The following is a 13232-nucleotide window of genomic DNA, read 5'->3' on the forward strand; positions in this document are numbered from 1 at the left end:
TGTTGGCTGGAGTGTATAGATACCGACTGGGGAACTGAAGGGGTGAAAGACAAGTGTGTAGGTGGTTAGAGGACTGCATGCATAGTGGATAGGGGTTTGAGGCAGTCCATGTGCTAAGGCCTGGGTCACTGGATGAATACTTGGGTACTGACTGAATGATTAGAGTATTGCAAGGAGAGTGCCTGGGTGAATTTATAAGTGTTTGGGTTTTGGCGCAGTGAATAGATTAGTACATGGTGCTGAATGGGTCACTAGAGAAGTGCAAGGAGAGTGACAGGGTGTTTGCTGGACGTGTATGGATACTGACTGGGGAATTGAAGGTGTGAAAGACAAGTGTGTAGGTGGTTAGAGGACTGCATGGATAGTGGATAGGCGTTTGAAGCAGTCCATGTGCTAAGGCCTGGCTCACTGCATGAGTACTTGGATACTGACTGAATGATTAGAGTACTGCAAGGAGAGTGCCTGGGTGAATGTATAAGTGTTTGGGTTTTGGCGCAGTGAATGGATTAGTACATGGTGCTGAATGGGTCACTAGAGGAGTGCAAGGAGAGTGACAGGGTGTTTGCAGGAAGTGTATGGATACTGACTGGGGAATTGAAGGTGTGAAAGACAAGTGTGTAGGTGGTTAGAGGACTGCATGGATAGTGGATAGGCGTTTGAAGCAGTCCATGTGCTAAGGCCTGGCTCACTGCATGAGTACTTGGGTACTAACTGAATGATTAGAGTACTGCAAGGAGAGTGCCTGGGTGAATTTATAAGTGGTTGGGTTTTGGCGCAGTGAATGGATTAGTACATGGTGCTGAATGGGTCACTGAAGGAGTGCAAGGGGAGTGACAGGGTGTTGGCTCGAGTGTATAGATACCGACTGGGGAACTGAAGGGGTGAAAGACAAGTGTGTAGGTGGTTAGAGGACTGCATGCATAGTGGATAGGGGTTTGAGGCAGTCCATGTGCTAAGGCCTGGGTCACTGGATGAATACTTGGGTACTGACTGAATGATTAGAGTATTGCAAGGAGAGTGCCTGGGTGAATTTATAAGTGTTTGGGTTTTGGCGCAGTGAATGGATTAGTACATGGTGCTGAATGGGTCACTAGAGAAGTGCAAGGAGAGTGACAGGGTGTTTGCTGGACGTGTATGGATACTGACTGGGGAATTGAAGGTGTGAAAGACAAGTGTGTATGTGGTTACAGGACTGCATGCATAGTGGATAGGCGTTTGAAGCAGTCCATGTGCTAAGGCCTGGCTCACTGCATGAGTACTTGGGTACTGACTGAATGATTAGAGTACTGCAAGGAGAGTGCCTGGGTGAATGTATAAGTGTTTGGGTTTTGGCGCAGTGAATGGATTAGTACATGGTGCTGAATGGGTCACTAGAGGAGTGCAAGGAGAGTGACAGGGTGTTTGCTGGACGTGTATGGATACTGACTGGGGAATTGAAGGTGTGAAAGACAAGTGTGTAGGTGGTTAGAGGACTGCATGGATAGTGGATAGGCGTTTGAAGCAATCCATGTGCTAAGGCCTGGCTCACTGCATGAGTACTTGGGTACTAACTGAATGATTAGAGTACTGCAAGGAGAGTGCCTGGGTGAATTTATAAGTGGTTGGGTTTTGGCGCAGTGAATGGATTAGTACATGGTGCTGAATGGGTCACTGGAGGAGTGCAAGGGGAGTGACAGGATGTTTGCTGGAGTGTATAGATACTGACTGGGGAATTGAAGGGGTGAAAGACAAGTGTGTAGGTGGTTAGAGGACTGCATGCATAGTAGATAGGGGTTTGAAGCAGTCCATGTGCTAAGGCCTGGGTCACTGGATGAGTACTTGGGTACTAACTGAATGATTAGAGTACTGCAAGGAGAGTGCCTGGGTGAATTTATAAGTGGTTGGGTTTTGGCGCAGTGAATGGATCAGTACATGGTGCTGAATGGGTCACTAGAGGAGTGCAAGGGGAGTGACAGGGTGTTTGCAGGAAGTGTATGGATACTGACTGGGGAATTGAAGGTGTGAAAGACAAGTGTGTAGGTGGTTAGAGGACTGCATGCATAGTGGCTAGGCCTTTGAAGCAGTCCATGTACAAAGGCCTGGCTCAGTGCATAAGTACTTGGGTACTGACTGAATGATTAGAGTACTGCAAGGAGAGTGCCTGGGTGAATTTATAAGTGTTTGGGTTTTGGCACAGTGAATGGATTAGTACATGGTGCTGAATGGGTCAACAAGAGGACATCCTTCAAGCTCCTCATTCACGCACACAAGGCACTCCACAAGACCGGCCCTGCCTACCTCAACAGACGTCTCTCCTTCTACATCCCCAACCGCCAGTTACGCTCCGCCGACCTCTCACTAGCCACCGTCCCGCGCATCCGAAGAACTACCAATGGCGGGAGATCCTTCTCCCACCTCGCCGCCAAAACATGGAACACCCTCCCACTGAGGCTACGACAGACCCAAGACCTGCTGACCTTTAGGAGAACACTCAAGACCTGGCTGTTCGATCAGTAGCGCCCCCCCCCCCCCCCCACCAGTGCCTTGAGACCCTTGCGGATATGTAGTGCGCTTTACAAATGACTGATTGATTGATTGATAGAGGAGTGCAAGGGGAGTGACAGGGTGTTTGCTGGAAGTGTATGAATACTGAATGGGGAATTGAAGGTGTGAAAGACAAGTGTGTAGGTGGTTACAGGACTGCATGCATAGTGGATAGGCGTTTGAAGCAGTCCATGTACAAAGGCCTGGCTCAGTGCATGAGTACTTGGGTGCTGAATGAATAATTAGAGTACTGCAAGGAGAGAGCCTGGGTGAATTTATAAGTTTGGATTTTGGCGCAGTGAATGGATTAGTACATGGTGCTGAATGGGTCACTAGAGGAGTGCAAGGGGAGTGACAGGGTGTTTGCTGGAAGTGTATGAATACTGACTGGGGAATTGAAGGTGTGAAAGACAAGTGTGTAGGTGGTTAGAGGACTGCATGCATAGTGGATAAGTGTTTGAAGCAGTCCATGTGCTAAGGCCTGGCTCAGTGCATGAGTACTTTAGTAGTGACTGAATGATTAGAGTACTGCAAGGAGAGTACCTGGGTGAATTTATAAGTGTTTGGGTTTTGGTGCAGTTTTTATAATTTTTTCAGATGGGTACTGGTGGTAACTGACTCTGACTAACCAGTCCTAGAGCCAGTGCTATGCTAAAAGACACTTAGAATACAGTTAAAACACCTACATACCCTAGAGAACACTATGCGTTGGGGTACCCCTGTGATTAGAATGACCTCTTCTGTAAGCCCCTAGTACATAATAGGGCAGGGGGATTAAAACTACCTCTTAAAACGCGCCACAGGGCGCATTTGCACACTGGTGAAAGGAGGGGGGGGGCTGAGCTGACGTATGCAAACACGCCCTGTGTCCGTTTTAATTTGGGGGATAAAGACCCCTTGAATCCTGAGTGTCCCTTGGGTCCATCTAGCTCACCAGGTATGTCCAGTTAGCGCCACAGAGCTGCGTTGCAGAGAGGTGTTAAAAGTGGCACGGCCTGGACCACCTCTCTGTAACGCAAGGCAATGGCACTTACTGGAAGCACCTGGTGGGCTAGTTGGCCCCTTGGGGCTCTCAGGATTGAAGGGGAATTATTTCCCCAACTTAAAATGCGCCACAGTGCGTGTTTTCACAAGTCACCTCGGGCCCCATCCCCTCCCTTCACCACTGTGTAATCGCGCCCTGTGTCCGTTTTAAGTTGGGAGATTAAGTCCCCTTGAATCCTGAGTGTCCCTAGGGTCCAAGTAGCCCACTAGGTACCTCCAGTAAGCGCCACAGAGCTATGTTGCAGAGAGGTGTAAAAAGGAGCACGGCCTGGGCCACCTCTCTGAAACACAGCGTTAGTGGCACTTACTGCAAGCACCTGGTGGATTAGTTAGCCCCCAGGGGCCCTCAGGATTAAAGGGGAATTACTTCCCCAACTTAAAACGCGCCACAGGACGTGTTTTCACATGTCACCTCGGGCCCCATTCCCTCCCTTCACCACTATGTAAACGCGCCCTGTGTCTGTTTTAAGTTGGGAGATAAAGTCCCTTTGAACCCTGAATGTCCCTTGGGTCCAGCTAGCAAAGTAGCCCACTAGGTACCTCCAGTAAGCGCCACAGAGCTGCGTTGCAGAGAGGTGTTCAAAGGGGCATGGCCTGGGCCACCTCTCTGAAACACAGCGCAGTGGCGCTTACTGGAAACACCTGGTGAGCTAGTTGGTCCCCTGGGGCCCTCAGGACTGAAGGGGAATTATTTCCCCAACTTAAAACGCGCCACAGGGCGTGTTTTCACACGTCACCTCAGGACCCATCCCCTTCCTTCACCACAGTGTAAACGCGCCCTGTGTCCGTTTTAAGTTGCGAGATAAAGTCCCCTTGAACCCTGAGTGTCCCTTGGGTCCAACTAGCAAAGTAGGCCACTAGGTACCTCCAGTAAGCGCCACAGAGCTGCGTTGCAGAGAGGTGTAAAAAGGGGCACGGCCTGGGCCACCTCTCTGAAACACAGCGCAGTGGTGCTTACTGGAAGCACCTAGTGGGCTAGATGGCCCCCTGGGGCCCTCAGGGCTGAAGGGGAATTATTTCCCCATCTTAAAACCCGCCACAGGGCGTGTTTGCACACGTCACCTCAGGCCCCATCCCCTCCCTTCACCACTGTGTAAACGCGCCCTGTGTCCGTTCTAACTTGGGAGATTAAGTCTCCTTGAATCCTGAGTGTCCCTAGGATCCAAGTAGCCCACTAGGTACCTCCAGTAAGTGCCACAGAGCTGCGTGGCAGAGAGGTGTAAAAAGGAGCACGGCCTGGGCCACCTCTCTGAAACACAGCACAGTGGCGCTTACTGGAAGCACCTGGTGGGCTAGTTAGAGGCCCTCAGGATTGAAGGGGAATTGATTCCCCAACTTAAAACGCGCCACAGGGCGCGTTTTCACACGTCACCTCGGGCCCCATCCCCTCCCTTCACCACTGTGTAAACGTGCCCTGTGGCCGTTTTAAGTTGGGAGATTAAGTCCCCTTGAATCCTGAGTGTCCGTAGGGTCCAAGTAGCAAACTAGCCCACTAGGTACCTCCAGTAAGCGCCACAGAGCTGCGTTGCAGAGAGGTGTAAAAAGGGGCACGGCCTGGGCCACCTCTCTGAAACACAGCGCAGTGGCGCTTACTGGAAGCACCTGGTGGGCTAGTTGTCCCCCTGAGGGTCTCAGGATTGAAGGGGAATTATTTCCCCAACTTAAAACGCGCCACAGGGCGTGTTTTCACACATCACCTCAGGCCCCATCTCCTCCCTTCACCACTGTGTAAACGCGCCCTGTGTCCGTTTTAATTTGGGAGATTAAGTCCCCTTGAATCCTGAGTGTCCTTAGGGTCCAAGTAGCCCACTAGGTACCTCCAGTAAGCTCCACAGAGCTGCGTTGCAGAGAGGTGTTAAAAGGGGCCCAGCCTGGACCACCTCTCTGAAACACAGCGCAGTGGCGCTTACTGGAAGCACCTGGTGGGCTAGTTAGCCCCCAGGGGCCCTCAGGATTGAAGGGGAATTACTTCCCCACCTTAAAACGCACCACAGGGCACGATTTCATACGTCACCTCGGGCCCCATCCCCTCCCTTCACCACTGTGTAAACGCGTCCTGTGTCCGTTTTAAGTTGGGAGATAAAGTCCCCTTGAACCCTGAGTGTCCCTTGGATCCAACTAGCAAAGTAGCCCACTAGGTACCTCCAGTAAGCGCCACAGAGCTGCGTTGCAGAGAGGTGTAAAAAGGGGCACGGCCTGGGCCACCTCTCTGAAACACAGCGCAGTGGCACTTACTGGAAGCACCGGGTGGAGTAGTTGACCTCCTGGGGCTCTCAGGATTGATGAGGAATTATTTCCCGAACTTAAAACGCACCACAGGGCGTGTTTTCACATGTCACCTCAGGCCCCATCTCCTCCCTTCACCACTGTGTAAACGTGCCCATGTCTGTTTTAATTTGGTAGATTAAGTCCCCTTGAATCCTGAGTGTCCCTAGGGTCCAAGTAGCCCACTAGGTACCTCCAGTAAGCGCCACTGAGCTGCATTGCAGAGAGGTGTAAAAAGGGGCACGGCCTGGGTCACCTCTCTGAAACACAGAACAGTGGTGCTTACTGGAAGCACCTGATGGGCTAGTTGGTCCCCAGAGGCCCTCAGGATTGAAGGGGAATTATTTCCCCAACTTAAAACGCGCCACAGGGCGTGTTTTCACACGTCACCTCGGGCCCCATCCACTCCCTTCACCACTGTGTAAACGCGCCCTGTGGCCGTTTTAAGTTGGGAGATAAAGTCTCCTTGATTCCTGAGTGTCCCTAGGGTCCAATTTGCCCACTAGGTACCTCCAGTAAGCGCCACAGAGCTGCATTGCGGAGAGGTGTAAAAAGGGGCACGGCCTGGGCCACCTCTCTGAAACACAGCGCAGTGGTGCTTACTGGAAGCACCTGATGGCCTAGTTGGCCCCCAGGGGCCCTCAGGATTGAAGGGGAATTATTTTCCCAACTTAAAACGCGCCACAGGGAGTGTTTTCACACGTAACCTCAGGCCCCATCTCCTCCCTTCACCACTGTATAAACGCGCCCTGTGTCCGTTTTAATTTGGGAGATTAAGTCCCCTGAATCCTGAATGTCCCTAGGGTCCAAGTAGCCCACTAGGTACCTCCAGTAAGCGCCACAGAGCTGCGTTGCAGAGAGGTGTAAAAAGGGGCGTGGTCTCTGAACACCTGTCTGCAACGCAGCTCCGTGGCGCATACTGGAGGTACCTGGTGGGCTAGTTGGCCCTCAGGGACCCTCAGTATTGAAAGATAATTAATTCCCCAACTTACAACTCCCCACGGGTGTGTTTGCACAATGGTGAAGGAAGGGGGCGTGGCCTGAGGTGACATGTCTGCAAACACGCCCTGTGGCACGTTTTAAGTTGGGGGATTAATTCCTCCTCAATCCTGAGGGTCCCTGGGGGCCAACTAGCCCACCAGGTACCTCCAGTATGCGCCAGAGAGCTGCATTGCAGAGAGGTGTTCAGAGGCCACTCCCTTTTTACAATACTCTGCAACGCAGCTCCGTGGCGCTTACTGAAGGTACCTGGTGCGCTAGTTGGCCCCCAGGGACCCTCAGGATTGAAGAGGTATTAATTCCTCAACTTAAAACGCGCCACAGGGCGTGTTTGCACACATGTCACCTCAGGCCCCGCCCCCTCCCTTCACCACTGTGCAAACGCGCCCTCTGGCCGTTTTAAGTTGGGAGATAAAGTCCCCTTGAATCCTGAGTGTCCCTTGGGTCCAAGTAGCCCACTAGGTACCTCCAGTAAGCGCCACAGAGCTGCGTTGCAGAGAGGTGTAAAAAGGGGCACGGCCTGGGCCACCTCTCTGAAACACAGTACAGTGGCGCATACTGGAAGCACCTGGTGGACTCGTTGGCCTCCTGGGGCTCTCAGGATTGAAGGGGAATTATTTCCTGAACTTAAAACGCACCAAAGGGCGTGTTTTCACACGTCACCTCAGGCCCCATCCCCTCCCTTCACCACTGTGTAAACGTGCCCTGTGTCCGTTTTAATTTGGTAGATTAAGTCACCTTGAATCCTGAGTGTCCCTAGGGTCCAAGTAGCCCACTAGGTTCCTCCAATAAGCGCCACAGAGCTGCGTTGCAGAGAGGTGTAAAAAGGGGCAAGGCCTGGGCCACCTCTCTGAAACACAGTGTAGTGGCGCTTACTGGAAGCACCTGATGGGCTAGTTGGCCCCCAGGGACCCTCAGGATTGAGGAAGTATTAATTCCTCAACTTAAAACGCGCCACAGGGCGTGTTTTCACACATGTCACCTCAGGCCCCACCCCCTTCCTTCACCACTGTGCAAACGCGCTCCGTGGCAGGTTTTACGTTGGGGGATTAACTCCCCTTGAATCCTGAGGGTCCCTGGGGCGCAACTAGCCCACCAGCTACCTCCATTAAGCACCACAGAGCTTCGTTGCAGAGAGGTGTAAAAATGGGCGTGGCCTCAGAACACCTCTTTGCAACGCAGCCCCCTGGCGCATACTGGAAGTTCCTAGTGGGCTAGTTGGCCCCCAGGGACCCCCAGTATTCAAGGGGAATTCGTTCCCGATCTGCAAACGCACCGGGGGCGCATTTGCATAGTGGTGCAAGGAGGGGGCGTGGCCTCTGGCGCCATGCCGGTCTTTCTAAAAAAAATTATTTTTAAGAAGGGGGGCTGTGTGGCCCCCCTTTCTTTCCTTTTTTACCGGCCCAGGGGAACCCATCCCCGAAGGTCTGACCCCCTTTTTTTTGTTAGTATAAAATTTGGGAAGGGGGCCGCGTGGCCCCCCTCCCTAGGCCATAATTGCCCCGGGGACCCCATCCCCCAGGGCATGGCCTCTTTTTTTGTTAATTTTTATAGGGGGTCTGAGTGGCCCCCCTCCTCTGGCCATTTATGGCCCTGGGGACCCCATCCCCCGGGGCCGACCTTTCTCTTACTTAAAAAAAAAAAAATTATAATTTGGGAGAGGGGCCGCGTGGTCCCCCTCCCGGGCCACTTCTGGCCCCGGGGACCCCATCCCCTGGGGCCTGGCCATTGTTTTTTTTTTTTTATTTGGGGGGGGCCGCGAGGCCCCCCTCCTCAGGCCTATTATGGCCCCGGGGACCCCATCCCCCATGTGGGCTAAGAGCTGGTCATAAAATACTTTTATAAAGCTCCCTCAACGTTCCGTTCAGTCCAGAAAATTATATGAAAACACAGATCCGCTTTATCTCTTCAGCGGTGCAGGCTACATGGCTTGGACCGCCGTTTAATCAAATTCCAAAGTTTGTCCAAAGGACGAAGCCCGCACACTCATCGAGGCTCCGAGCACATGACAGGCTGAAATTACTGGACATGTTTTTATTGTTTATTCAAGAGTGCAACACCCACTTGGCTTGGAATGTGTGTTCCCAAACTACAAGTTCCATAATACCATGCGATGTCACATGATGTTAATAAAGGGAGATCATCTAATTAAACTAATTCAGAGGCAGGGTGCATGGTATTTAAGTTTTTCATGTTCTGGCAGTGCAAAACTCCTATAGTTGTTTTTCACTGTTGTGATGCTATATTTCCTTTGGGCTGGGTTAGCTTATTACATTTTAACAAGTACTAACTTCAGACTCGGAGCAGGTTCAGATATGATGTTTACAATGAAATTAATTATAATTTATAATCATCAGCTACTATTCTGAAATTGACACATTTAGAAAGTTGGCATTCTTCTACCTAAAGTGCCTTTCTGCCACTGCTCTGGATCACATGACTGTGTATGGCTCCCCTGTTGTGTTTTGTATATTTCTCCAAAACAGGATGATGAAGGGGGCTAGGTTTTGGCAGGATGGGTCATCCTGGCACGATGGCTGGGGATGGGGCTGTACCCAAACCCACTTCCACATCAAAGGGCTTTGCCTACAACACACAGAAAGGAACCTGACACCTGGCTTGCTCTGCCCTTTGTTATCCCAGAACGTTTGGAGCCTGGACCTGGGGAAGAACAAGAACTGACCAGAACCAATTTTGGTGTAGGTCAGGAGGTACCGCCACACAAAGGCTGGCACCAAGTATAAATATTGGATTTCCAGAGCCACTCATCAGAACTCTCCTGGACCTGTGGAAGTTACAGAAAAAGGACTGCCTTGCTGTCTTATAAGGAAGATTGGACCTGCTTTCCTTCATCCCAGACTACCAGGGACATAATAAGCTTCAGAGGTCTCCCTGCAACTGCCGAACTTACCTGCTGCAACTGGATCTGCCTGAGCCCTGCTGATGCCCTCTACTGGAGAGAGTCCTGACCTCCAAAAAGTTACCCCTTGGTCCTGCATCCTAGGCTAGCATCAGTGCCCTGAAACCGGTCCCAGGATGCTTGTTTCCGGTCCAGGGAGGACCTGGCTTGGCAGTTTGGGCTGGACTGTTGTCATAAGGAACAGGGTCAAGACTGATTTGCTTATGGCTGGGTCCAAACTGGGGTGGTGTGGTGAACAAAAGAATGATGGATTAAACCCAGACCCCTGTGACTGGGGGTGAATGTTTGCATTGTCCAGCATTCAGTCCACCAATTGTTTCTTTTGCATCAGTGCGAGGTCCTCCAAAGAAGGAAATATGAAAATCCTGAGGTTTGGGCTCCTCGCGAGTGCAAAGATCCTTGTTCGTACCAACACTAAGCCACCCGCAATGACTGCCAACGTGAAGAGCTCTTCATACCGACAGCAACCTTCAGCAAATACAGGCATCCTAGGACCAGTTTCAGAGTATCATCCATCATCAGCCAGGCTAACTTGAATCCAGTGGCACAGCGAGCACGGGACTGATGAGGAGTGATACCCCAAAACTGGTCCTAGGAGGCTTGTTTCTGGTCCAGGGAAGACCTGCCTTGGCAGTTTGGGCTGGACTGTTCCCATATGGAGCAGGGTCAATACTGATTTGCATATGGCTCTGTCCAAATTGGGGTGGTCAAAAAACACAATGGATTAAACCCAGGTCTGTTGACTGGGGGTGAATGTTTGCATTGCTCAGCATTCCGTCCATCATCTGTTCTTTTTGCTATTCTTGCCCTAAGTGGGAAGAGTATGCCCAGACATGGATCCCATGCTCACTGAGCTAGAGGATTCAAGCTAGCCTGGCTGATGAGGGGTGATATCCAGAAACCGGTCCTAGAATACTTGTTTCTGGTCTAGGGAGAACCTTGCTTGGCAGTTCGGGCTGGACTGTTTCTATGAGGAGCACGGTCAAGACTGATTTGCATAGGACTGGGTCCAAACTGGGGTGGCTTGGTTGGCAAAAAATGGCTTAAACCCAGATGTTAACTGGGGGTGAATGTTTGCAATGTTCAGCATTCTGTCCATCATCTCTTCTTTTTGCTTTTCTTGCCTCATTCTGAATGTAATTGGTAACACAGAGCTTGATGACATAAGTGTGCATCGTCCATGAAGAAGGAGTAGAGAGATGTTATTGCACTTGCCACTCACCTGAAATACCAGGTCATCCGCAGGGGCATTGTTATTGCTTCCGGGAACAACTCTCAACTCAAGGGGAATGTGTACACGAGTTGGCAAGTGTTCCAGCGAGGAATGGGAGTTGGATGGAGAACGAATTTGTTGCGACCTTCTGATTATATGTTTTTCTTTCAGTGGTCTCTTGGGCAAAGATTCGCCTTTATATCTGCCTGCCTTTCCTTTTCTGGGAGAGAGGGTGGGATCTTGCTCTTCATATTAAGCTCTTCTCACAGTTCTTTCTCTGAAATCACCAACAAACAATAGGTTTTACCACTGTCTTTTTACATGTGTAAGAAAACAGTGTATATCATCAATGCTTCTTACCCACAACAAGTGGTCCAGACGTTTTGTGTGTTCCTATCGCATTCAACAGATATTAAAAATTCCTCTTGATTCCTTCTCAAGTGTTCTTTCTGGTCACAAAAAGGATTTCAACTTAATTTTGTTGACTGTTAGAGTTAGTCTGTTTTTTCCCCAAAAACCCTTTCTATTGTTCTTTTATTAATTTATTTTAAAAGTTTTGTATAGCGCGAACAAGACCCCGAAGAGTATCAGAGCGCTTCACACTAGTGGAAAGGGGAACAAATTAGGGGAACATAGAGGTAAGAGAGACTAACATTCTTAGTTCTCTCACTGTTCCTTTCTTTATGGATGATCTAGAGTTACGTATTGTCTGTGGTTACTACGATTGTTATTACAAGAGTGAATATCATTAGTGTACAAGCAATGAACTTGTATCTTTTCCTAGTTTAAGTGCATTAAACTCTTGTTCTTTATTATCTGCACAGTGACAAGCTTTGAACGATTATCTTTCTTTCTTTGTTTTCTCCTCCTAGGTCTTTTCTCTGGTGGATGCCTGGCGTTGATTCCCTTGCCAGATCATGGAGCTGGGAAAGAATTTCTCTTAAAAGGTAAGTTTAGGATTTTTTCTGGTACCTTTTCTTAGAAGGTTGGCAGGAGAAACAGGTGCCACTTGCACACCAGCCGGTTGACGAAGCCAAGCAAGGCCTTGTGACAAGCTGCGGTATTTATACTAGTTTAGTGATCAAAAATGGCCGCCACATCACATGAATGCCTTGAGAGCTGTGGAATTTTTGAGAGATTTCGATCGTGGTCTTGGAATTTTTTTTAATTTAGAACAGACATTGGGGGCACCAGCTGCAAGTGTGCATGGGGGTAATATTTCAATTAAATAACCATATTAACTGTTCTTTATGAAGCCTTCATGAGCTCTTTATGGTATTTTGGGTAATGAAATATAACTCAGCTTTATAAAGGGAGGACGCTAGGACAAATTTGCTATGCAAATAATGCAATAGAGCTGCTGGCACTCCGTATTCGCAACCGGACCCGACCCCACCGGCCGTACCCTGAGACTGTGTGTTTCTTGCTCAGAGTTGAGCAAGAAAGAATCATGCGGTGTTAGGAGTTGTTGCAGCCACGGGGCCAGCCGCCAAATCAATTGCCTGGTGCACCTATTTTAACTCGAGGAATGCAGGCACTTTTGTGGACTAAGTAAAACTGTCTGTGCCCTGAGTGAACCGATACCTTGCACCTGCACTGGTTTGTCTGTGTGGGTCTGTAGTCACATGGCCCTCATTTTAGGGCCTGGCTGGCTCCACTCAAACAACTTCAAGTTCATTGCACTGGCAGAAGCATTTTGTTCATAATTTTAAGTTGGCCAACCATTTAATTGTCAGGGGACTCTCACAACTTTGACAGGTAGGTTGAGAGCAATGGTCCTGAAAAGTCTGGTGATACTATAGAGTGTTTATGGTTCCAAAGAATGACACCGCTAGTGCGCAAGTAAAAACTGTGCACTGAACAAAAGTCAACATTGCTTGCTTATTGGTGTTTGGAGCTGGGCAAAAAAACCCTGACCGCCTAGACCACTGTTTCACATTTTACCGAACTCTGGTTATCAGAGAGCAAACCCCACCCCCACTTTCATGTTATAAGGGTCAGTGCATTGAAATAATCTTTCATTAAGGCTTGTAGGGCACAATACTTCACACTGACATTTCCATTCCCACAATGCACTCTGGCATGAGCTTTGAGCAAAGGTTACAAAATAGGTTGTTTAGAAGTGGGCTAAAAAAGAAGCAGCGATATTTTAGTGCAAAAAATGAGGGGTGCTATGTGGGGAGCAGAGAAACACCGTCTTTATAGAGAGGAACGGGGTCTACTGAAAGGTACTCTGTGAGCATGGACCTTTCTTTGCCATTTGCACAT

General features: G+C 49.7%; 1 long non-coding RNA gene across 1 annotated transcript in view; it reads left to right on the forward strand.

Annotated features, from left to right (window-relative positions):
• The window catches only part of LOC146776178 (uncharacterized), a 194995-nt gene that overhangs the window by 97527 nt on the left and 84236 nt on the right, over positions 1 to 13232 (forward strand). Inside the window, exon 2 of the long non-coding RNA XR_014972304.1 lies at positions 11837 to 11911. This is a non-coding gene — a long non-coding RNA (uncharacterized LOC146776178). The remainder of the gene's footprint in view (positions 1 to 11836; positions 11912 to 13232) is intronic.

The sequence above is a fragment of the Triturus cristatus genome, chromosome 12 (genome assembly GCF_964204655.1).
Source record: "Triturus cristatus chromosome 12, aTriCri1.1, whole genome shotgun sequence".
Lineage (NCBI taxonomy): Eukaryota > Metazoa > Chordata > Amphibia > Caudata > Salamandridae > Triturus > Triturus cristatus.